This window comes from Pseudonaja textilis, chromosome 1 (assembly GCF_049901715.1).
Source record: "Pseudonaja textilis isolate UNSWEBS1 chromosome 1, rPseTex1.2, whole genome shotgun sequence".
NCBI lineage: Eukaryota > Metazoa > Chordata > Lepidosauria > Squamata > Elapidae > Pseudonaja > Pseudonaja textilis.
Genome location: NC_141990.1, coordinates 185,468,284 through 185,475,382, shown reverse-complemented (window position 1 = coordinate 185,475,382; position 7,099 = coordinate 185,468,284). Strand labels below are relative to the sequence as shown.

General features: G+C 37.4%; 1 long non-coding RNA gene across 1 annotated transcript; it reads right to left on the bottom strand.

The window, feature by feature from the left end:
* Window positions 1–1,167: 1,167 nt before the first annotated feature.
* Window positions 1,168–6,497, bottom strand: LOC148127962 (uncharacterized). Its single transcript, XR_015741248.1, has 2 exons — window positions 6,365–6,497; window positions 1,168–1,953 (listed from the first exon to the last, which is right to left on the bottom strand). It is a non-coding gene; the product is annotated as an uncharacterized LOC148127962 (long non-coding RNA).
* Window positions 6,498–7,099: the final 602 nt, after the last annotated feature.

Below are 7,099 nucleotides of genomic sequence, written 5' to 3'. Positions count from 1 at the left end.
CTCTCAAGATTAATCAATCTATTCTAAAGGATCTTCAATGTCTGCAAATCCTAGAAGATTTTGCTGAAGCCAACCTCAGCCCTTTAAGTATTTGATTGAAGTCTTGGTCTCCAGACAGGCATTGTCTAACCCAGTTGCAAGCACAGGCTTTTTCCCTTATCCCATCACAGTGAATGCCAATGTAAAGCCTGTTTACCAGCAGATATTAAAACTGTACCAAGGCACTGGAGAATGTATGTTCTTGTTGTGCTGGAAACTTTGTAGAACAGAATTTCACAGTGGAATTTTATGACAGCGGTTATTTTAAACCAGATAGAATTCTCGTGTTTTAAGTATTTGTGGGAATGGAGGATGATTTATCAGGTATCAAGGTACATTTTGTAGTCATGAAGATGTTCCCTGATTTTTGCATTTTCATTACTTGTGTAACTGATAGATCCTTTTCTCTTGAGAGGATTCCTCCGTACCCACACATGCCCACACTCCTATTTTTGGAAATAATTGCTTGCAAGATGAGAGCTAACACCCAATCTCAACGTGTAGCAAAGGTAATTGCAGCACTTACAGCTCTTGTCATCTTGATGTATTACTGAGTATCAAAGGTCACTGTTTTGTAGTCATACGTTATCAAATTTGAAAGAGCAATATTTGATTCTGATCAGCCTTTAAACTGCCCACAACATACTGTACATGAAACAAATAGAGGGCTTTCTAATTTTAAGTCATGGGCCAGGATGGGGGAGAGATAAACCAATGTGTCGGAAGTGGAGGGGTCAACCAGTCAACTCAGAGGGCTTAGATGTCACTGCTGGGCTCTAACACAATGCATTGCAGTGATCACAAGCTAAAGTGGCTATACTAATGAAAATAAAAACAATTGAAAAATGACATGGGGCTGTGCCTGGTGGACAATAATGCAGAAATAAGGACATAAATCACTATTTAGAGACAATAAGGCTATAATAGCTCACCTGGAATGTTTATATCTTTTACTGATAAGCTATCTCAGGACAAAAGTCTACAGTTTTCCAATTTTGTACACTTCTCCAAGGATGCAATCCTGCACCTAAAATGAAATAATCCTGACTCAAAACCCATCCTCCCATTTGCAACTTAAGAGTCCTTTTCCATCCTGATCAAGAAAATAGTTTGTGGCCCATGCCAAGATTCAACAGGGTTGCCTATAGACAAACCAGGCTTATCAGAATTTATTGAAGATCAAAGAATGGAGGTTGCCCAATCGAAGAACACAATGGTGATCACAAAGATGCCTGTGGTTTTCTCTTTCATTTATCCATAATTTAAAGTGCTTATCTTCCCAATAAGTACAACAGTCAAGTTGGTACACATATCAATAGTAAACAGTAACACAAAAATTACAACAGCAATAATAATGGAGTCAGTAGTATCAACAATAGGGATGCATCCATTTAATCACAAGGAGTCAATGAATGAAAGGCATATCAAGAACTGGGTGTCTTTAAAATCTGGGTAGGTTAATCATATAAATGGAAATGTAAGGGGATTCAGCTCTTTGAACAGAGGACTGATTTAAAGGTCTTTCTAGAAATGTTGGTTGGTGTCAGCTGATGATTAAATGAAACAATCAGCTCTGGAAAAATAGCTGCTTCTAGCAATAAATTGGTCAGGAAGTTGCAGTCAGCTCCAGAACGGCAAACTACATCTGAATGGATGATAAAAATTAATCGTACCATTCCATATTGTGGAAAGGGTTATGAATGTCCCTTGAAAGTTCTTTGTGGAATGAGAGCATTTTCTTTCTGGTGCTCTAACTGCAGGATAATATTTCATTGGTCCATTTGGTTCATTCTTTTCCCACTTGTGATTCAAGTTGTCTCTTTCCAGAAGTGTCTGGGCATCATGAGACATCTTGGACAGTGCAACTTTTTCCTATGCAAGGAGCAGCTGATTTCTAAGGATTATGCCTTTTGCCTGAGGAGAAAGCCGAACATGTTATCATCATCTCAGAAGTGTAAGTCTTTTGCAGGGCCCTCTACTATGAAGCAGCTCAGTTTTCTTCAATTTGGAGTACTCCAACCTAATATAATTACTTCAACTGCTATAACTGATTATTTGGTCTTCCGATTAATTTCTAATAGCATTTTTCTATGATAAGCTGCCTGAGAAAGCCAAGAGAAATCATCAAAAGCATAAAAAAGTGAAATAAGAATATTTTGGACATGTGATGCAACATCCGGAAAAATATGGCATACTTCATTGAATCCTCCAAGAAAATATTGAAGGCAAACGAGGTCCAGGCAGAAGAAGAAATCATGGCTTTAAAATCTAAGGGGCCGGTTTGGACAGAACTCAGCAGCACTTTTTCATGTGACTATTGATAAAAATAAGATCGCCAACATGATCGCCAACGTTCAATGATGGATATGGCACAAGAAGAAGAAGCATTTTTCTAGTTGCAGTGTTCCAGCTATTACACCAAATCACATAATTCTCAGACAGCATAATAATGACCGTAATTATGTAAAGCAAAACAGGGATATTACCATTTAATGAATTTACAGCAAAGAATGAATCCTAAATATATTAGGATGAAATTAAAACTCTAGTTCAGGTCAGCAGAATTTGACTTCTGTTGGCTATAGGGTTGTACTGATTGAAAGGGCCAAGAGATAGTCATGTAGAAAAAAAGAATTAGGGAAGCCAATTCTTGTTTTTATAATTGTGTGGTTATAGACCTGTGGCCATATAGAATAGCTCATTCTACACCAATGAATTACAAGTATAGGACTTGGGTTTGCCTCAAATCATTCTCTTCCAAAAGTCTGTAGAGATTCTCAGTCATCCAGATCATGGTTGAAAGTCCAGTTGCCTCCTGAAAAAGCACCTTTGGGACATTCTCTTCCAAGTTTTTTACTGTATGCTGTAGGCAAAACCTACATGAAATGTGTGGGCTTCAACTAGCTATTGTTGGGCAGCTCTTGACTCTTCCTCAATTTAAAGAGCAGTTAGCAGTTAGATGTGGAAACAATGATTGGAAACTAAGCTGAATCAGCCTGGTCACTACTTGGTTGAGAGTCCATCAGAACATCCCAGAGATAGATAAAGTAGTGAAAACAGCTTCTTAGAAAAAGTCAATGGCAAGCTACTTATTGTTAGACTCTCGCTCTCTCAAAAACAAAACAAAACACCACCCCTAGATTCTGTTCCATGAAACATCCTGGTATTGATTCAAGGGAATTTTTTATCTTTTACCCTACTTAGACTAAGAATTTGGTTGAAAGGGGAAATGCAAATGAATATTAAAAAAGAAACGAACTTTGGCACCAAAGTCTTCCTTTGACTGTCCCTCTGCAATGTCAATTGGGAATAAAATTTCAAGCATCTAATGAAATGGACTCTGTTTGACAAAATCTTATGCTGTGATAAAACTTAATTTTTAATAGACAGCAATAGTTACCGCTAAGTGTGTTACAACAGACTAAATGACTATTCATTGTCATCATTCAGCATTTATTTATGTGAACTGCAGCAGTGCACACATGCAACACAACTGAGTTAATTTGATTTTTGTATTATTCTCTGGATATATTCCAACTTTTAATAAACCTTCCAAAATCAAATATGATCATTTTTGAGCCAAAATAACACTAAAATACAGAAGTTTCATTTTTTTTAATTGACAAAGTATGCGTGACCCTTGGTCATCCATCTTGGGGCAGAAACTGTAGATAGATGGGGTCATTATGAGCACATATTAATCGTGGGTATCCAGTTTCATTGCTATCATGCTTTTAATTAACTCTGCAGTTGGAAACTAAATGTGCTAATGGGCTAATGGTCATTATAACCGCTGAGCTGATTATATAGTAACTTTATATTTTGAGTGTGGGAATGATAAAACAAAACATTACTATGGATTAGTTTTTTAAATGGCTTAAGCTGCAGGGACCACACTATTATAGGTCAACCTTCTCCAATCTGCTGCTTTCAGAATGTGTTAGGACTGCAATTTCCAGGTTTCCTTACTCCACACCAAAGAGGTACAAAACTTCAGCATTAAAACCTTTTATCGTTATAAACAAAATTGTAACTATTCTCCAATATAAAAGGGGGAGGGGGGATTGCACTGCTGAACCCAAGCCTGCCTAAGCTCATAGTCATTGTTGTCATCAAAGACATAGTAGATAATAAGAGCTGACAAGAGAATTCATGAATGTGGTAGAAGAAAACTTTCAAGAGTTAGACAGAAGTTATTATTGTTGGCCACACAGTCAGCAAGATGTTTAAACTGGACTGACTCCTTCTGAAGGACCTGGGCTAGGGAGATGTTTGGTGGTGTTAAAGGTATCATTGCAGGTGCTCCTTTAAACCTGTCTTTTGTAATTGCCTGACGGGTATTTTATTTTGCCAATGCTGATTTGTTTAGGTGCTGCTCCAGATGTTGTTGTGGGTAATTCACATTTTCATACTGTAAAATTGATGGAAATATAATAATTGTAGTATGAACTACATAATTGTAGTATTATTATTAATAATTATTATTAAAGTATTGCTTTAGAATATAGGCAGTTCCCAGCAGGGTGGGTTTTTTGTTTGTTTGTTTTTTGTAAAATTAGGTTTTCAAGTCTGATAAATTCAACATTTCTAGATATTGAAGGATCCCTTTAGGTATTGCTCCACAGGCTCCAATCCAGATTGGTTTAACAATGGATTTTTTTCCCCATAAATGTTCAACTTCTATCTGGAACCCAGCATTTCGTAATTTTTTCCCCAATTGTTTTTCCTCGATCCTAGCATCATTCAGAATAGCAACACCAATGAAGCAGACTTTCTTCAAGAACTCTTATATCAGACATGTTATGAACAAGATGCCTGTTTGGATCTCAAAATTCCAGACAATCTTAACCCACTCATTTTTCCAAAACCTTCTCAAGTTGATGGTCCCAGTAATTTTTTGCTACATTCAAATGCAAACTCAGGCAAAGTTTTCAGTGAATAATTTTGGCAACTCAGTCATGACACTGTTTGTAGCTAGATGGTGGTTGTTATTTTATTCCACTCTTTACATTTAAATAGTGTAATGACATTCCACATTCAGTTTTGACTTGCCCATGTAATTGTAGGTGTGGCAGTCACAAAGATGTCTCTGTATGATAGGCTTCAATGAGTTAAAGCTGCAAGAAAGAGTAGAGCAGATTTATGAGTGAGCATATACCAGGACTGTCAAACTCCGAGCCCACACTGGCCACGGCTACACCCAGTTTAGCGAGGGGGGGAGGAGTCATGCTATGTCACATGACACTGCTATGTGAGTTTGACACCCCTGACAGATACCAATCTAATGGACCTGAATAGGACTGATCCACCCAATCATTAGAAGTTGCTATATTGCACCTGCTAGCATTCAAAGTGCAATAAACTCCAATGTATTTCAAGTGATAGCATGTGGGAATTAAAAGCAGGGAATCCTGCCAATTCACTAGCTCATCTATTCATGCTCTCACACACACACCCCATGGCAGCACGTTTATTTATTTTGGCCCATGTGATGTGTTTCAGGGACATTTGCACTATACCCAAATTCTCAGCCAGCATGGAAATCTGAGAATTGCAATCGTAACACGGGCTAAAGCCAGCAGATTGAAGAGGGAGGAAAAGGGGGAGAAAGTGGGTGAGTGGGAATGGTTACAAGGTAGGGAGAAAAAAAGAATCCTGTCTGGTTCACACGACACACTTAACTGGGTCATCTGAATGTATGCTATTCTAAGCATGGTTTGTTCATGTATTCTGTGGCTGTGCTTGCTTCTGAACTGACTAGAGAAATCTCCCCCTTTCTGTACACCGAAAATACCCAGAAGCCATGAAAGCATTATTAAAGTGGTAGTTAGCATGACAGCAAGACAGGCCTCTGGGGGTTCAAGTAGCATTAGATCTTTAACATGAAATATCATCTCAGTGTTCTTCTACAGCTTGTCCAAAAATAAACCAGCATGGAACAGATAGAAACTTCGGCTTGCTATAAGGCTTTTTATAAAAGCACAGTAACATCTTCACTGCATTGTAACCATAAAGGAAGTCTGCTTTCAAATATAATGGTGTTCCACTTTTAAAAAATAAGCCATTTTAATGGGAATTTAATTTTAAGTAAAATGGATTTTAATGGAAGAAGCAGGAATGTGACTTTTTTAAAAAAATGCAATTCATTCTTGTAAACTTTGTTGTTCGTCTTCTTGGGAACAATCATGAGACAGACATGCAAATCGGGTTGTACATTATCAAAATGCTACTTATGTTGCAATAAAATGCCTATTGACATTAATTTTTTAAAAAAGGATTCAATATCATTTATACTATTGAAGTAAGCATCTTATTTCTTTCCCACCTGTTCAGCTATCCAACACAATGCCTTTCTTGAGGTACTGCAAACATCATTCCAATTTTACAAAGCTGCATCTAGAATGGGGATGATGGTGCTTCTTGTCCACACCAAGGAAGATGCTGTACTGGAGTGATCTGCTCAGAGCAGTCATAAAAAGAGCTTTCAACGCAAATAGAAGGAACAGCTGTTCCTTATTGTCTCTTCCCTGATTCAATAAAGTTGCTTCGCAAACTAGAACAGTTAATCTCTTTTAATGCAAGTGTGAGGTAGACTATTCATAGTATTGAAGTCAATATATCCTTCACTAAGTATAGAACAGGTATTGATTGTGTTGATCATCTCAAGCCTTAGAATGCATTGAGAAAAAAATCCCAGAAACCCACACATTCTGATGGGAGAGAAGTTCTCTGAGATTGGGCTTCAGAATGAGTCCAAAAGCTCAAAAGAATTTATTTTTTCAACCTTTATGTTAAATAGGGAAGCTGGATTGGATGGGGATGATCGCTTTTAAAAGCAGAAATTGCAATGACCTCCGCTGTGCTGATTCTTGACAGCTGAAAGTGCATATGACTTGCAAATTTTAGTAATGAAAGTTAAGGCAACTAGTCAAAACATGGAACTAAGATTAAATGTACTATATTGATGATCACAGCTACAGCAACCAACCTTAGAATTGACAATGAAGACATTAAAGTATGGGTAGCTTCCTCCTTTAGGAACAACTACGAACAATAAAAG